The sequence below is a fragment of the Trichosurus vulpecula genome, chromosome 5 (genome assembly GCF_011100635.1).
Source record: "Trichosurus vulpecula isolate mTriVul1 chromosome 5, mTriVul1.pri, whole genome shotgun sequence".
In the NCBI taxonomy this organism is placed as follows: domain Eukaryota; kingdom Metazoa; phylum Chordata; class Mammalia; order Diprotodontia; family Phalangeridae; genus Trichosurus; species Trichosurus vulpecula.
The window spans coordinates 61,484,019-61,501,140 of NC_050577.1; the positions used below are offsets into that span (position 1 = coordinate 61,484,019).

At 39.4% G+C, this 17,122-nt stretch overlaps 1 protein-coding gene across 1 annotated transcript in view; it reads right to left on the reverse strand.

Moving 5' to 3' along the window:
• DNAJC1 (DnaJ heat shock protein family (Hsp40) member C1) overlaps positions 1-17,122 on the reverse strand; it is a 268,811-nt gene that overhangs the window by 14,350 nt on the left and 237,339 nt on the right. The gene's annotated exons all lie outside the window — the stretch shown is intronic.

A 17,122-nucleotide genomic window follows, 5' to 3' on the forward strand; every position in this document is an offset into this window, starting at 1 on the left:
GAGTTTAAAATTCAGGCCCAGGATGCATCAGACTGCATCTGGCTTGGTGTGTCAGTCAATGAGATTTCAAAGGCTTTCATAGAACTGTAGATTTTGACGGAACTTTTGAGAGTTCCAACTGTCCTGTTCATGTGTGAGGTAAAAGGCTCCCAGTGGCACAATGACTTACCCAAGGCCACTCAGCCAGTAAGTGACAGAGAGACAGAATTGGAATTCAGACCTCCTCACCGCACGGGTCCAGTGGTTTCTACATGATACCACATTCTCTCAACATACCAGTTTATATTTTTATAAACAAGTCACTTTCTAAAAATGAAACATTGTTTAAAAAATATACAAACCAAAGATGCTATATATCTACTCTTTCTTTTTTCTTCCTTCTACCTCCGAAAAGCAAAAACCTCCTAAATCAGCCCAAAAGCATGTTTCCTCCTATCAAAAAGCACAGAGGAAAAAGAATAAAACATTTGAGGCCTAGGCTGCATAAGCAGTTGGGATACAGTCCATTCAGAATAACACAGCAAGGCAGTGGGAAACAGAGAAGGCCTGAGACATTTCAGACGTCTCCAGAGAAATCCTAAAGCATCAAACCAATCCTGCAAACTGTGTGATAAATTGGAAAGAAAGCATGATGACATAATGGATAGAAGGGGATCTTTGAGTTGGGAGAACTGGGTCTAAGCCAGGCCTCTGACACTGGCTGTGTGGCTCTGGGCAGGTCCTCAGACCACCTCTCCAAGACTCTAAATGGCAGAACAGGTGCTAGTATGCAATGGTAGCAGGAAAAAATGTCCTCACCAAGAGCATACTACACCACCGCCAGTTTTAACCTGGGTCTGGATCCCCCACTTCCCCCACTTCAAGTCCAGAAGGAGCAGGGAAGTTACAATTCAAAAAGACCTATATTTTTGTCCACGGTAAAGAAAACCACCAGTGTGTGCACATGTTTCAAAGGAGATACAGATCACCTTCCTCTGTCTTCAGATGAGTTATAGCAAAGAGAGATTTAGGTTAGCTATAACTGCAGCATGCACAAAGCTTTGGGCCACAGAGAGATTCTGCTGGGGAATAATTGCATCAAAGATGTGCTTAAATTTAGACTCTTGATAATTTTGCCATACACTGGTAAGGACCCAATACATATTTTTCAGTGTGGAAATACAGAAATCAGAAAAAGCTGTCATCGACACACATTGCAGCAGGTATATGTCTGTGGCTGGTAAATCATTTACGTGATTCAGGGAGAAGAGCATCTACATGTGATGCCTTTGCTAATAAGCTGCTGTTTATTGGCTTGCTCTTCTTGAGTCAATTGGCAAATATTTACTAAGCACTTCCTATGTGCCAGGCACCATGCTAAGTGCTGGGGATACAAAGAAAGGCAAAAGACAGTCCTTGCCCTCAAGGAGCTCACAGTCCAGTGGGGGATACAACATGAAGAAACTCTGTGAAAACAAGATCTAGACAGGATAAATGTGAAATAAACCACAGAGGGAAGGCACCAGAACAAAGGGTCATTAGGAAGGGCCTCCTGCAGATTGAGATCAAGCTGAGACCCTTTTTCAAGGGCTTCATTTTTGCCTTTGTGCTTTACGATTTGTAGAAGAATTTCCTCCAAGAGCATTGCACTGTCTCCTGCCTATTGCACATGGAGTCTGTGATCTGCTGCAGTTTCCAAGAATCAATAGTTACGTCTCATGAACTGAAGTGGAAATAGAGAGTGTGCCTCCTCAATCATCTTTGTCTGCTCTTTACCGGGGGGATGGCAATAAGTTCATAGAGGAAGACTTGATCGCTCAAATGAAATGTTCTAGTTTCCTTCAAGGCTCAGCTCAGGGGCTACCTACTCCATGAAGCCTTCCCTGATCCCCTAATTGGTAGTACTTTCTCCTTCCCCTTTCAGGTTGTCCTCCATCTACTCTGTATGTATCCTGTAGCTACATCCTATAGGTATTACTTATATATTGTCTCTGCATTAGAATGGACCCACTGTCCTTGAGGGCAGGGACTTATTTTTGATTTTCTTTGGAACTATGCCTTGCATTATACACACACACACACACACACACATGTTACTACACATAGAAAACGTTTAATAAATGCTCTTTAATTGAATCCTCAAATTATCTTATGTTTATGTATCTATTGACATGTCATATCCCTCCTGGAGAATGCAAGCTCTCTGAAAACACTTTTCTTTCTGTCTCTCTGCTTACTGCTGTTCCCAGCTTATGGCATATGCTTAAAAAATGTGTGTTGACAGTGACCAACCAGAGGACTCATGATGAAACATGTTCTCTACCTCTAGACCAACTCAGAATACAGATCAAAGAATATTTTCTTTTCTTTATCTCTTTTTGGGGGGACATGGCTAACGTGGGAATTCGTTTTGCCTGGCGATACATATCTGTAACAGGCTTTGTTCTTATTGCCTTCTCAATGGATTGTGGGGTGAGGAGAGAAATGGAGAGAATTCAAAAACAAACAAAAAACAAAATAAAAGTGAATTAAAAAACCCAACAAAACAAAATGCTTGTTGACTTGAATAAATCTACCAACAGGCCCTTGGCTAATTGCAAATCTGGCCTAAGCTCAGAGTTAGATTCTTCGAAAATTCTGAGAGTCTTAGATTCAACACATATACTCTCACTAGAGACACATACAAGTTCTTAGTTTGATGTCAATTGGCACAGGTCGAAATACCTTTTGCCTCAATATTTCATCACCCATCACGTATTTATATCTCATTTTGATCTAAAAGTCATGATTCAAACTTCTATATTAATACCTTTTTTCTTTTTTATAAAGAGCTGCAAAATACTATTAATATATTTCTCCCTGTCTAATTGATCTTCACTTGGTTTCAGTAAACTATTCCCATTGATAAAAAAACTGGCACCTCAGAGAGTTGTTTGGTGTTCATATATAAACACTTGAGTATAGGGTTTCTGAGATGGTATCGCCAAGGTGAGAACACAAAGCCACAGAATTGATTTGAGGACTGTTAGTGATAGACTGTTCACACTGAGTATCTGGAGTATGTCAAGGGCTAGCTTGGCCAGCATTCAGCACTACATGGCTGTAGTAATCTGAAATATCTCCCATTGTAAGAAACAGAACATATCAGGTGCTCCTCCTTTCATCTAAGTGATCTCCAGATTTTTATTTCTCAGGAAGGCAAAACCCAGCCCTTGTGGCACATTCACTAATCAGGAGAGAAGTCTCCTTGCACAGCTTTTTTAGCTCTTGTACTTGAGAGATTTCCCTACGAATCTCCGCATCTCTGCTAAAACAGCCATTTTCCTCTGACAATCAACTATTCGTAGGTACTGTCTTTTGCTCCTTTTTCCTATCCTCAGCACTTAGCACAGTGCCTGGCACATAGTAGGGATGAATAAATGTTTATTGACTGACTGACTTGTAATATGGACTGAGGGAGACAGCTACAGTATAGAAAGCATAATAGATGTAGAATTACAAGAGCTGAGTGTGAATCCTCAGTTGGGCAAATTATTAACTGTGTAATCTTAATGTCTCTAGCCTCAGCTCCCTTTCTGTAAAATAGTGATAATAATACTTGTATAACCTGTCATGCATGATCTTGAGACCCAGGTGAGAGCACTTTATAAAATATAAAGTCTCATATAAATATCTGCTATTGCTTTATAATGATGACCAGTTCATATTTCTGTAGAATTTCTGTCTTCAAATTAACCCTTATCTCAGTAGAGGTCATGGGCATGGAAAATGATGGCCAAGGCCTCCTTTTTGGTTCAGAGACAGGTATAGTATTATCAGAGGATCAATGAAGCTTCTAAGCAGATTGGGCAGTCCCAATATTAAGTGGCTATATAGCTGAAAACTCAATGCCTTGTTTTTTCTGAGGGCACAGCTATCACCACGCCTAGTTTCTTTTTAAATTTAACTTAATTTATTTTTTGGTACATTTCAAGTTCCAAACTGTCTCCCTGCCTCACTCCCCACCCCTGAACTAGAGAAGGTCACTATTTGACATACATACACACACATATACACATATGTATATACACATGTGTGTATGTGAGTGTAAAACCATACTATACATTCTTCTATTTATCAATTCTTTCTCTGCAGGTGGACAACATCTTCCTTCATAGGTCCTTTGAAGTTGACTTGAATATTTATACTACTCAGAATAGCTTAGGCATTCACAGTAATTCTTTGAACAATAGTGCTGTTACTGTATACAACATTCTCTTGGTTCTGCTCATTTCACTCTTCATTATTTCATACAAGTCTTGCTATGTTTTTCTAAAATTAACCAGCTCATAATTTCTTATAGCACAGCAGTATTCCATCACAATAACATACCACAACTTATTTAGCCATTCTCTAATTGATGGACATCCCCTCAATTTCCTGTTCTTTGCCACCACAAAGAGAACTGGTATAAATATTTTAGAACACAGAGGTTCTTTTCCTTTTTCCCTGATCACCTTGGGTCCATATTACATTGTGAAATATACCTAAAGGTGGTACTGCAGGGTCAAAGGGTATATGCAATTTTAGAACTCTTTGGGCATAATTCTAGATTGTTCTCCAAAATGTTTGGATCAGGTCACAGTTCTAGCAACAGTGTTTTAGTGTCTCAGTTTTTCTACGTCGCCTCCAACACTTGTCATTTTTCTCTTCTACCATTTTAGGCAATCTGATAGGTATGAAATGATATCTCAGAGTTGTTTTAATGTGCATTTCTCTAATCAATAAGGATTTAGAGTATTTTTCATGTGATTATATATAGCTTTGATTTCTTCTTCCAAAAAACTGACTTTTTATATCCTTTGACCATTAATCAATTGGGGAAATGACTTATATGCTTATAAGTTTGGTAGAGTTCTCTACATATTTGAGATATGAGACCTTTATCTGAGAAATTGTCTACAAATTTCCCCAATTTTTTGCTTTCCCCCTAACCTCGACTACATTGACCTTCTTTGTATAAACCCTTTTCAATTTCACATAATCAAAACCATCCATTTTACATCTCACAGTGCTATCTCTTGATTATTCATAAATTTTTCTCCTATCCATTGGTATGATAGGTAATATGGTCCATGTTCTTTTAATTTATTTATGATATCTCCCTTCATGTTTAAGTCATGTATCCATTCTGAGCATATCTTGGTAAATGGCATAAGATAATGTCCTATACCTGGTTTCTGCCAGACTGATTTCCAATTTTCCTAACAATTTCTTTAACCAAATAGTGAATTCTTATCCCCAAAGCTTAAATCTTTACATTTGTCAAATGCATGGTACTATAATCATTTACAACTGTGAATTTTATGTTTACTTTGCTTCACCAACCTATCTTTCCATCACACCTAGAGTCATGTTGGCTCTGGTTTTGGACAACTCTTCCTGTCTTATCAGTGATATGTATACTCCCTAAAGCTTGCTGTCATTTCATCCATCCATCCATCCATCCATCCATCCATCCATCCACCCATCCATCCATTTACTCAAATGTTTATCCAGCACTATATCTATATATCCATATGCATATAGATATAGTATATTATACTGTCACATGCTATATGATTTCACTGCATTTGGTACAGGGGATTCAAATCATATGGATCAATTAAATGACCAAATTTGATTCTAAGGGATTGATGAGGAAGTGTGTCTACTTACTCCGGGTAGAGATGTTGTGGACTATGGGCAAGGAATGAGATACGTTTTTCAGCATGGTCAGTGGGTAAGCTTGCTTTGTTTAACTGTGCTTTGTTACAGGGGAGGACTGTAGTGAAGGGAAAGTTATCAGGAAGCAACAATGACATAAAAACACTGAAAAAAAGATACGAATGTGTACAGATATTTTTATGTAGCACCCTGAAGTTCTATGGCATGATAATTTTCCAGCTAAGGTCTTGTGTCCTATGAGAGCACAATTATTATATTATAAAAGCAGTAAGAATACTATATCTCCAATGTTGGAAAGAGTATGAATTATAAATAGTTGCAACAGAAAATATGCTGGAAAACAAGATAGTTTACTACCATTATATAAAAAAATGCTTTTGCACAAATAAAGATGAATGCAGCTAGAATAAAAAGGAAAGATATGGAAGGGGGAAATCTTTGCATGGAAGATTTCTGATAAAAATCTGACATTCAAAATCAATAGGGAATTGGTATAAGTCTATTTTATCAAGAGCCATTACTCAATAGTTAAGTGGTTAAAGGATAGGGACACACGGTTCACAAATTATGAGCCATCATCTAAAAAAGCCACCGAGTCCCTAACAATCCAAATTAACATGATTTGATCATCAGCTCACACTTGTCAAATTGGCAGCGGTGGTAAAAGACAGAAAGATTCCATGTAGAAATGTGGGAAAAGAGACTACACTATGTAGCCTTCCTAAATAACTAAAATCTATTTTTTTTGGTTTAAAAATACTTATTTGTTTAACTTACAGCAGGCAATGCCCGGGGCTACTGCTCCAGCTCCTTCCCCATCTAGAGTCCCAATTGTGTTCCTAACGAGGGCTTGGAGAGCTGGACATGGCTTATAGTTTTCTTGAGGCAACAGAACATGTTTTTTTACTGTCCTTCACAATCCACCAGCCCCTGCTGTGGTCTAGCACATTAGTACACACATAGTAGATATTGTAAAAATGCTTGCTAAAAGATTGCTTTATGTGGAAGTTGGTGCTTGAGCTGAATCCAGAAAGAAGTGAGGGATTTTATTTTGGATGTGCAGATGGGAGATGGAAGAACATAAAAATGTGGTTCAATACAAGAAGGATGATGTCAGGAATATTAAAGTTCAGAATGGGTTGAGTTAAGACCACAGAAAGTTAGTTTCTCAAAGCTACACCAGAGAAAGAGAAGGATCAAAGAAGGGATAGTGTTGCTGCTTGGGGTGAATGAGATATGATAATTGACAAGTGAGAGAAGGCAGAACTGTTCAATTATTGTCTCTGTTTTCTCTGCTAAGGAGAATGACCTTTAGACTGGAAAGGAGTGAACAAAAATGGCTATTGAATATAAGCAAGGAGATGAGAGCATAAAGCTACCCTTGATGAATTCAAGGACCTCTGGCCCTGATGAACCACATGCTTGGGTATGGAAAGAACCCTCAGCTGTGGTGATGGAGCCACTGTCAGTTATACTGGAAAGATGATAGATCATAGGAGAGGTAAGGCAGACCTGGAGAAGGCCAAATGTTCCAATTTCCAAAAAAGAAAACAGAATAGAATCTGCAAAGTTCTAGAAGAAAGCGATGGCTAAGTGCTAGCTTGGCTTCATCAGGAACAGGTCATGCCATCCTAATAAGATTTCCATTTTTGACAAGGACACTAAACCAGCAGGGTAGTTGAATGTGGTAGATACTGTTTACCTGGATTTTAGGAAAATATTTGATAGATATCTCATGCTATTCTTGTGTAAACTATGGAGAGATGGGGCCTAGATAACAGTATAACTGGCTGCATTTATAATAGAATGGCTGGACTCAAAGACTATCATTACTGGCTGCTTTGTCTCCAATGGAGGGAGTGAGCCAAGCATCTCTACCCAGTTCTCTCAATATCTTTATCAATGACTTGCATGAAGGTATATATGATATCCATATGAATTTTGCAAATGCTAAAAAGCTGGGGACATCAGGGTACACAAAGTTTGTGGCAGAATAATGGAAGTGGAATGAACCAAACTAGGTAAAATTTTTATAGGATATACATAGAGTTTTACACTTGAGTTTAAAAAAACCCAAACTACTTTTCCAAGGATGAGAAGGGGGAGGCATGATAAGAGCACTTTGGAAAAGATTTAAGGGTTTTAGTGGACTAGAAGTTCAATATAAGTCCACAGTGTGATACAGCCACCAAAAAAGCCACTGGGCTCTTGAGTTGCCTGAATTGAGGCACAGCTTCCAGGAATATAAAAACAGTTCTGCTGTATTTGGCTCTTCTCAGACTATATACATTTGAAGTACACCAACCCCACTATTTATAAGAAGTCTTTCTATAGGAAGTCTTTTTTTTTTAGACATTCATCTTTTTTTAAAAATTCCTTCCCCACTGCTCCTCCCTCCCCGAGATAGTAGGTAATCAGATATGTTATACATGTGTAAACATGTAAACCATTTCCATAGTAATCATTTTGCTTAAGAAGATTTGAACAACAAAAAAGGAAGAAAGAAAAAGAGAGAGAAAGAAAGAAAGTGAAAAATAGTATGTTTTGATCTGCATTCAGATTTCATAGTTCTTCCTCTGGAGATGGATAGCATTTTTCATCATGAGTTCTTTGGTATTGTGTTAGATCATTGTATTGCTGAGAATAACTAAGCCATTCACAGTTGTTCATTGTACAATACTGCTATTACCGTGTACAATGCTCTCCTGGTTCTGCTCACTTCACTTTGCATCAGTTCATATAAATCTTCCCAGAAAGCCCACCCGGCTTTTCATTTCTTATAGCACAATAATATTCTATCACAGTCATATACCACAATTTGTCCAGCCATTCCCCAATTGATGGCCATTCCCTTGATTTCCAATTTCCAAATTCAAAAATTTTTGTGCAAATAAGTTCTTTTTCCTTTAAAAAAAATCTCTTTGGGATACAGACTTAGCAGTGGTATTGCTGGGTCAAAGGATATGCACAGTTTTATAGCTCTTTGGGCATAGTTTTGAATTGCTCTCCAGAAAGGTTGGATCAGTTCACAACTTCACCATTAGGTTCCAGTTTTCCCACAACCCCTCCAACATTTATCATTTTCCTAGAAAGTCTTTCCTAATTCTGGTGCCTTCCCTCTGTTATTTCCATTTTATTCTGTTGTCTCCCTCATTAGATTGTGAGCTCCTTGAGAGCTTTCTTTGTATTCCTAGTGCTTAACACAGTGCCTGGCACACAGTAGACCCAATAAGTGTTTACTGACTGACTAGAGTATTGTGTTAATTTCTAGGTGCTTTAGTTTAGGAAGGACATTGCTGGAGAGCATCCAGAGCAAGGTAACAGTGAAGAGCATTAAATCCAAGCAAATGAAGACTGGTTGAAGGAGCTGTGGATGTTTAGCCTAGAAAAGAAAAGCCTGGCAAGCGGGGCATGATAGCTGTTTTCAGGTGTTTCAAGGGCTGTCACCATGGAAGAGGGATCGAATTTGCTACCTTGGCCTTCAGAGGGCAGAAGGTGGAAGAAAGAGTGGAAGCTGCAAAGAAGCTTGGGATCAGGAAGATGTCCTGACAATTAGAGTGATCCCAAAGTGGGAGGTCATGGGCTCCTTCTCATTGGAGGTAGTCAAGCAAAGGCTAGAGAACCACATGTCAGGCTGGCTGGGAAGGGGATCCTCTCTCAGAGATAAAATGGCCTCGGAGATTTCTTTTCAGTTCTGGAATTCTGTGATAACATGTGGTGGTTGAGTTTGTACAGAGTATTTAGCTATCTTCCTTTTTTAATTATTTTTTTTTCAATCAAGAAAAATCCACCTTTTCTCTCTCCTCCCTCCTCCCTTGGGAAAGCAAGAAAAACAAAACCCCATTTCAAACGTATAGTTGACTGAAACAAATTTTCACATTGGCCACATCCAAAAAACCCCATGTCTCAATCTTCACTCTGAGTCCATCAGCCCATTAGCAGAAATGGGTAGCATGTTTCATCATGGGCACTCTGGAATTATACTCAGTCATAGATTGACCAGTGTTTCTAAGGCTTTCAAAGTTGTTTGTCTTTACAATATTGCTATCATTGTATAAATTTTTCTTCCCATTCTGCTCACTTCAATTTGCACCAATTTATACAAGTTTTTCCAGGTTTTTATGAAACTATCTCCTTCATCATTTCTTAGAGCACAATAGTGCTCTAATAGAGCACAATTCATATATCACAACTTGCTCAGCCACTCACCAATTAAAAGGCCCACCCTTTTTTCCCCAATTCTTTGACATTGCAAAGAAAGCTGCTATTATTGTACGTATGGGTCCTTTTTACATTTTTTGACCTCTTTGGAATATCGATATGGTGATGGTATTGCTGGGCTGAAGGGCATACAAAGTTTAATAGCTTTCTGGGTAGAGTTCTACATTGCTTTACAAGATGGCTGGATGAGATCACAGCTCCACAAATAGTGCATTCAAGTGTCTATTTTTCCCACAGGCATTTGTCATTTTCCTTTTTTGCTAACTTTGCTAATATGATGGGTGTGAGGTAGAACCTCAGAGCTGTTTTAATTTGCATTTCCCTAATTATTAGTGCTTTAGAGCAGGAGTGTCAAACTTGGCCTCGTGTGTCTGCAAAATTCCCAAATACTGTCTGAATCAGAGGAAAATGTAATTGGGAAATATTTTTAAAAATAAACACACAATACAACATAGATAATTTAGACTCACAGAGTTTGACATCACTGATTTAGAGTATTTTTTTTAATATGACTATTGATAGCTTGGATCTCTTCCTCTGAAGAGATATGTCTTTTCATATTATTTACCATTTATCAGCTGGGGAATTAGCCAGCCCCCTTTATTTCCTTTTTTCTTTTGCAGGGGGGAAGGCAGGGCAATTGGGGTTAAGTGACTCGCCCAAGGTCACACAGCTAGTAAGTGTGTCAAGTGTTTGAGGCCAGATTTGAACTCAGGTCCTCCTGACTCCAGGGCCAGTGCTCTACTCACTGCACCACCTAGCTGCCCCCATCCCTTTCTCTTGAAGATTTTTTGAAATAGAGAACTTACAACCTATTTAAGAATTATGTGTTATGCTCAAGAAGAAGCCAAGGCTCCTGAACATACCTCCTCCCAGGTCTAGAGGTATTTAAGAAAAGCAACAGGAAATGAAATGTGCCAAAACAAAATATGTGCTTCCCTTCCTCTTCCCCAATACAGCCCAGGGAGGCTGATAACAGTGACCTGCACATCACAATTTTCAGATCTGTGCATCACAATTTTCAAACTCATCCTAGAACAGTTTTAACTCCTAAGCTTATAATGAAAATTATGCAACTGTGAAGTTCATTATTCTCATTTGCTCATATTTATTTTTGGCTAATTTTCTTTTTGAACTTAGCACTTACCACTTGCTGAGAATGAATGTTTTTGCTTTCAAAGCCAAATTGCAGTTTGTTACCTGAACGTTAAATAAAGCACTCAAACAGGTTTCCACCTGGTGGGAAACAGTGTGTTGTCTGTATTCTCAATATGTCTTCAATCGTTCTAAAACTTTCTCTCTGGGTAGTCTGCCTCGCTAGAAGGAGCAGAAGATACTGACACACAAAGTGGAAAACACCAAGGATTCATGTAAATTTTAAGCTGGAAGAGACCTTAGAAATCATGCCAACCTCCCACATTTTACAGAAGGAGAAAGTGAGAAACAGAGAGTTTAAATGCCTTGTAAAGTTCAGACCTAGAGAGCCAGGGCCAGGACTTGATCCCAGGTCTTCAGACTTTCAGACCTTCAAACTTTTACACATACAATGCTGCCTTTTACTACTAGTGAAAGGGCACTAAATCTTACTTTGAACCTGTGGTAGGCATAGAAATATTTTTATTTGCGACTTCATAGATAAAAATCTTTGTAACACTTATGTTGGAGACTAATTCTGAAGATTTTATTTTAGCCCATTAGGCCTCCAAAATGGCTAAACAGCTTCCCAATTGTCATCCAACTTCCTCACTCTTAATTACATAAATAATGACACATCTGATGGCAGTGAAAACCAGTAACTTCCCGAAGGAAAAGGACCAGTCCTGGGCCATTAGGCTTCCTTACTTTTCTTGTACCTGATTTCTTTTAGTTCTAAGGTTCATTTTTTCCAGTCCCTGGGTCTTATACCAAATTCTGTGGAGGCTGCTTGGTTTGGCCTGGAAACCACATGTAATAAAACCTTGTCTTGACATTTTTTTTTCTGGGAACTGGGAGAAATAGCCACAAAATAGCAGCAAAATACTAAGGGAGATGGAAAGCATTGCTTTTCTCTGGATAATGAACCACAATCATGGAGCATATTGTAGTTATTGTATAAAATGGTCAGTATGAACTTTCTCTATCTCAATAACCAATTAAGACTTCTCAAAGGATAAGTTCTTTCAGGCTCCCTCTTCTTAGCTTAGTCATCAGCCCAAGGAGATGACTCTAAAGGCAACAAGAAAGCATTAATGTCGTGTGTCAAGGACTCTTGATGGTACAATTGCTCTGTCTCCATGCTAGACATAGCTAAAGGTGTTAAGAAAATAATGGGGAGTCCAGAGACTGAAGTAAAAGCCTGTTATAAACCACCTTAGTAGACCAAGAAAAAGGTTATACTTAGAATACTAAGAATGATATTTTTATAATACAAGCTTTCAACATCTCATTCTATATGATAGATTATTATTATTATGAATTAAATCAAGCTCCATATGTATTCATGGACTTATAGAATGCATTTTAATTGAACACTAAAAGCTTATGATATGTGAGCCTCAGTTACAAAGACACGATGAACCTTATCACCAGAGGTGTGGCCACCAGGTGAACTGGGTAGGGAAAACTATGGATTTGCAATACACCAATCAGATATAGTCTGTAAATGTGTTAATCAAATATAGTCTGCTTCTGCTTGCTTTTAGCACTCAAATATTCAATTTGTAAGAGAACATAAATTACTTAGGAAGAAAATCCTATTTGTTCATAACTGCTGAGAAAACTGGAAACGAGTTTGGCAGAAATTAGGTTTGGATCAAAGTCTTATTCCTTATACCCAATAAGCTAAAAATGGATCTCGGCCTGAATATGAAAGCTTGTATCATCGAAAAAATCACAAAAAAACAAATAAGGTACTTTTTGCAATTATGGCTGGGGGGGGGTCATTTCTAATAAAAGAAGGTACAGAAAGAATCACAAGAGATAAAATAAGTTCAACTCATGAAATTTAAAAATTTTTGCACAGATAAAATGAACACAACTAGGATAAGGAAAGTGATCGATTAGGGGAAAAATTGCATTAAATATATATGATGAAAGTCTGATAGCCAAGCTATGCAGAGAACTAACAGAAGTAAATAATATCAATAGCCTTTCCACAATGGATAAGTAGCTAAGGAAATCACTCTTATGTATAAGGAGTTCCCAAAAAGAATTACACACTATAAAAAGTATAGAAATGATTGCTTAGAGCAATCATAAAGAGATTTAGAATCACTAAGAGAAATAGGCACAAGGGATAGGGATGGACTTCTGATTTCATTGGTAGAGGGAACTCCCAGATAAGGAAACTCCCTTCACCAACGTAGGTCAGCGTCTTTTCTGCAATTTATAGTGTTGGAGAGTTGCTGAGAGTTGAAACCAGGACGCCAAGTGGTGCCATAGTGCATAGAGTGCCAGGCCTGGAGTCAGGAAAACCTGAGTTCAAATCCGAGCTCAGACATCTAGTAGCTATGTGACCCTGGGCAAGTCACATCACCTCTATTTGCCTCAGTTTGCTCATCTGTAAGATGGGGACAATAATAGCACCTACTTCCAGAATTGTGAGTATTGAATGAGATAACATTTGTAAGGTGATGTTAATATAATTATAATTATTATATCTCTTGCTCAGCATCACACAGCCAGGATATGCAGAACCTGAATCCAGGTCTTTCTGGCGCCAAGGTTAGCTCTCTATCCACTATGTCACACAACTTCTTAATGTAAGAAATGGAAATAAAAAAAAATAACTCTAAGGTATTACCATCTACCCAGCAAACTGGCAAAGATGATAAAAGGTGGGAGAGAACAATGGAAGGATAGAAACACTGATAATACACTATTGGTGGACTCGTGAATTGGTTCAACCACTTTTGGAAGCAACTTGGGACTATGGTTAAAAAAAAAAAAAGACCAACCCAGAGACCACCCAAGAGGGAGAAGAATAAAAGGAAAGGTCCCATACATACTAAATATGGACAGCAGTATTTTTTTGTAGCAGCAGAGAACTGAAAACAAAGTAGATTCCCATTGACTTGGGGAATGGCTAACCAAATTGTGGTACTAGGATATAATGGAATATTACTGCATTATGAACCTATGGTGAATACGTGAATACAGAAAAGCATTTGAAGATGTATACTGATAAATGCAAAGTGAAGGAAGCAACAGGAAAAAATATCCAATGACTACAGTGGAAGAAACGAAAAAAAATTGAAGCAGTGCTATGAAATGATATGAAGCTTAGTGAGATAATGATCTCCCTTCCTTCTTTGCAGATGTGAGGGACTCCTGCATATAACATTAGACTTGGTTGATGCTAGATGTGGTTATTTGCCCCCTCTTTATTCTTAGGTAATGGGATAGCTCTCTGAGAAGGAAGAGGAATATCCTGGGGAACGTCAGTGAGGTGAGTCGGTAAAGTGTATGACAGCGAGGATTCTGCCCCCAGCACGGGGCTCCAGTGCATTCCTTCTCTCTACTTATACAAGCGTCCGTCTAGGCCAGCTGCTGCTACCTGCACTTCTGCAACAGTCTCCTACTCGGACTCTTGGTTTCCGACCCATCTCTTTCTGATCTCCCTGTCATACACATGCCAAAATCACCTTTCTAAGGCACAGATCTAAGACATATGTCACTATACTGTTAAGAAAACTTCAGTGCCTCTCTGATGACTAAAGGATCAAACAAGATATCCTAAGTCCGGCACTGAAGGACTTCCACTTTCCTTTCAGGCTCATGTCACACTACTTAGGCAGCTAGGTGGTTCAGTGGTTAAGAGTGCTGAGCCTGGAATCAGGAAGACCTGAGTTCAAGTCCCATCAGGGATACTGTTTATTAGCTGTGTGACCTTGGAGAAGTCACTTAACCTTTGTTTGACTCAGTTTTCTTGTCTGTAAAATGGGATAATGACAGTACCTACCTCCCAAGGTTGTGTGGACCAAATGAGATAATTATGTGAAGTGCTTAGCACAATGCCCAGCCCATATACATGCTACTATCATAACTGTTATCACTATACTATTCTCCTCCACAAAGTCTATATTCCAGCTTTCCCCTGAACTTGATGCTTCATCTCCTCCCTCTGCATCTGCACGAATCCCTTCCTATGCTTGGAACAGACTCCTCAGCTGCACCGGCCCCTTAGACGCTTTCCTCATCCTTAAGGTTCAGCTCAGGGGTCATACCCTCCGTGATTCTCAAGTGACCTGGGCACAGGCCATCTCCCCACAGTAGACTCCAAGCTCCCTGAGGGCAGGGAGTTTACTTTTTATTTCTGAATCCACAGCCCCTAGCACACAGCCTAATATATAGCAGGTATTGGATAAGTGTGGTGGAATTGAGATGAATTCACATTGCTGCCAGAGGAATCTTCCCCATATAATGTGTGCCTCTACGTCCCCATGTGACCATGATATTTCTTTACCCTGAGACTTCACAGATGCTTCTTACCATCAAGTCCCGCTCCTTTGCCTTGTGTTTAATATCTGGCTCCACCCTACCCTTCATGGCTCTACGGATTTCTCTCTCATTTTCCCTATTTTTATGTGTTTGTGCTTGTGATGTTTCTTGTGCCAGAAATGTCCTCAGCACCCCTACCTCCATGTGATGAAACTGCATCTGGCCTCCATGACCCAACTCAAGTGTGGGATTGGTGGGATTGGCTCTTTCTCTTCTGAGTACCCTTTATGACATTTGTACCTGTCTTGTGTACCTTGTACTGTGTGCGTGAGTCTCCAGCTCCCCCATTAGATTATAAACTGCCTGATGGCAAGAATGTGGCTTTTTTTACATTTTATAAACTCCCTCCACCCCCAGCACAACTTCAAATGGCAGCTTGCCTTCAGGGGGGCGCTTAGTCATGTTTGTCGAATCAAAGAAAATGCTCTTCTCAGTATGTAACTATGACTCTCGGAGGAATGTTCAGTGCACACGGCCCATGATTCCCACCTACGGGAAAACATGAAGCTCTTTCAACGCTATTATGGCCAGAATACGTCTCACTAACTATTCTCCTGTGGGTAATCCTGCATGTAGAGACTCCCCATTGTCTCTGACACCGGAAGTTGTTAGTCACCCTTGAGGACACTTTGGAGAAGGAGCCCTTGTTTTGAGAAGGGGAGGTGAGGCACTGGAGAGAATAGTCTTGGTAGGAAGTGGGGAAAGGGGCTAGTCCTTCCAGTAGTTCCTACGGCTGCTCAGTTCTCTTGACTCTTTCTAGGTTCTGGAGCTGGTTCCATTGTTGCTAATGCAACACGCATATGAGAGGATGGATTGATTCCCCTACATCTTCTAGGGGAAAAATAATCTCTTTTCCTCTTAGCTCAGCAAGCCCAAGGTGGGAGTGCTTTTCTTTTAAAAGAAAGAAGCTAAGAAAATAATTTTTTTTTTTAAATCACAAAAAACCAAAACCAAAACAGAGGGCAAGTTTACAGACCATGATTTGCTGATTCAAACTTAACTAGAATGTAGCCATGTATGAGGCTGTTTGGCACAGAACTCCTAACCCTTGGCTCTTTCTTCCTTGCTTTAACCCTTTATAGATGGTTAGATGTTTAAATACAGATGTTCACACTTCTAGGGATTGTGGGAGACAATCTATTCCAGACTCTGCCTACTTCAGAGTGTGGGCTCCCAGAATAGCCCCCTCCCCCTGCCCACTGGAAATGTAGAGATTCTTCTTGGTTCCCTGGATCTCTCTCTGAATGGATGAGACATCCCAACTTCTGTGACTTCCTAGTGTCTCTTCTCCTCTATTTCAGACTGACCAATATCTTTTTGTAGCTCCTTCTCTGCTCATCTTGAGAGTTTATTTGGCTTGTACTCAGTAATTCAGGTGGATTACAGCCTCTAGGAGGCTAGACTTCTTCACCATTCTTTAGCATCTCAACTTAAAGCTTCCCCAGGAGCCAAATGGCCACCAACACATCTCAGCTAAATCTTCCCAAAGACCAAAGGACTTCAAGTGACAGGTATCATTTCCCCCAATAGACCATATGCATTGCATTAGCTCCATCTGATGGCCAGAAACAGAATCCCTAACTCTTCATTTCCTGTCTGGAAGATATGTCCAAGCCCTCAATTTGTTGGAAGACTTCTTCAAACCTAAGCTAGTATCTCAGCCTAAAAAAAAAGATATACCCTTAGACAAGGGGTTTTCTATGGATTGATTTCACAAGGTCCATGAACTTGGATGGGG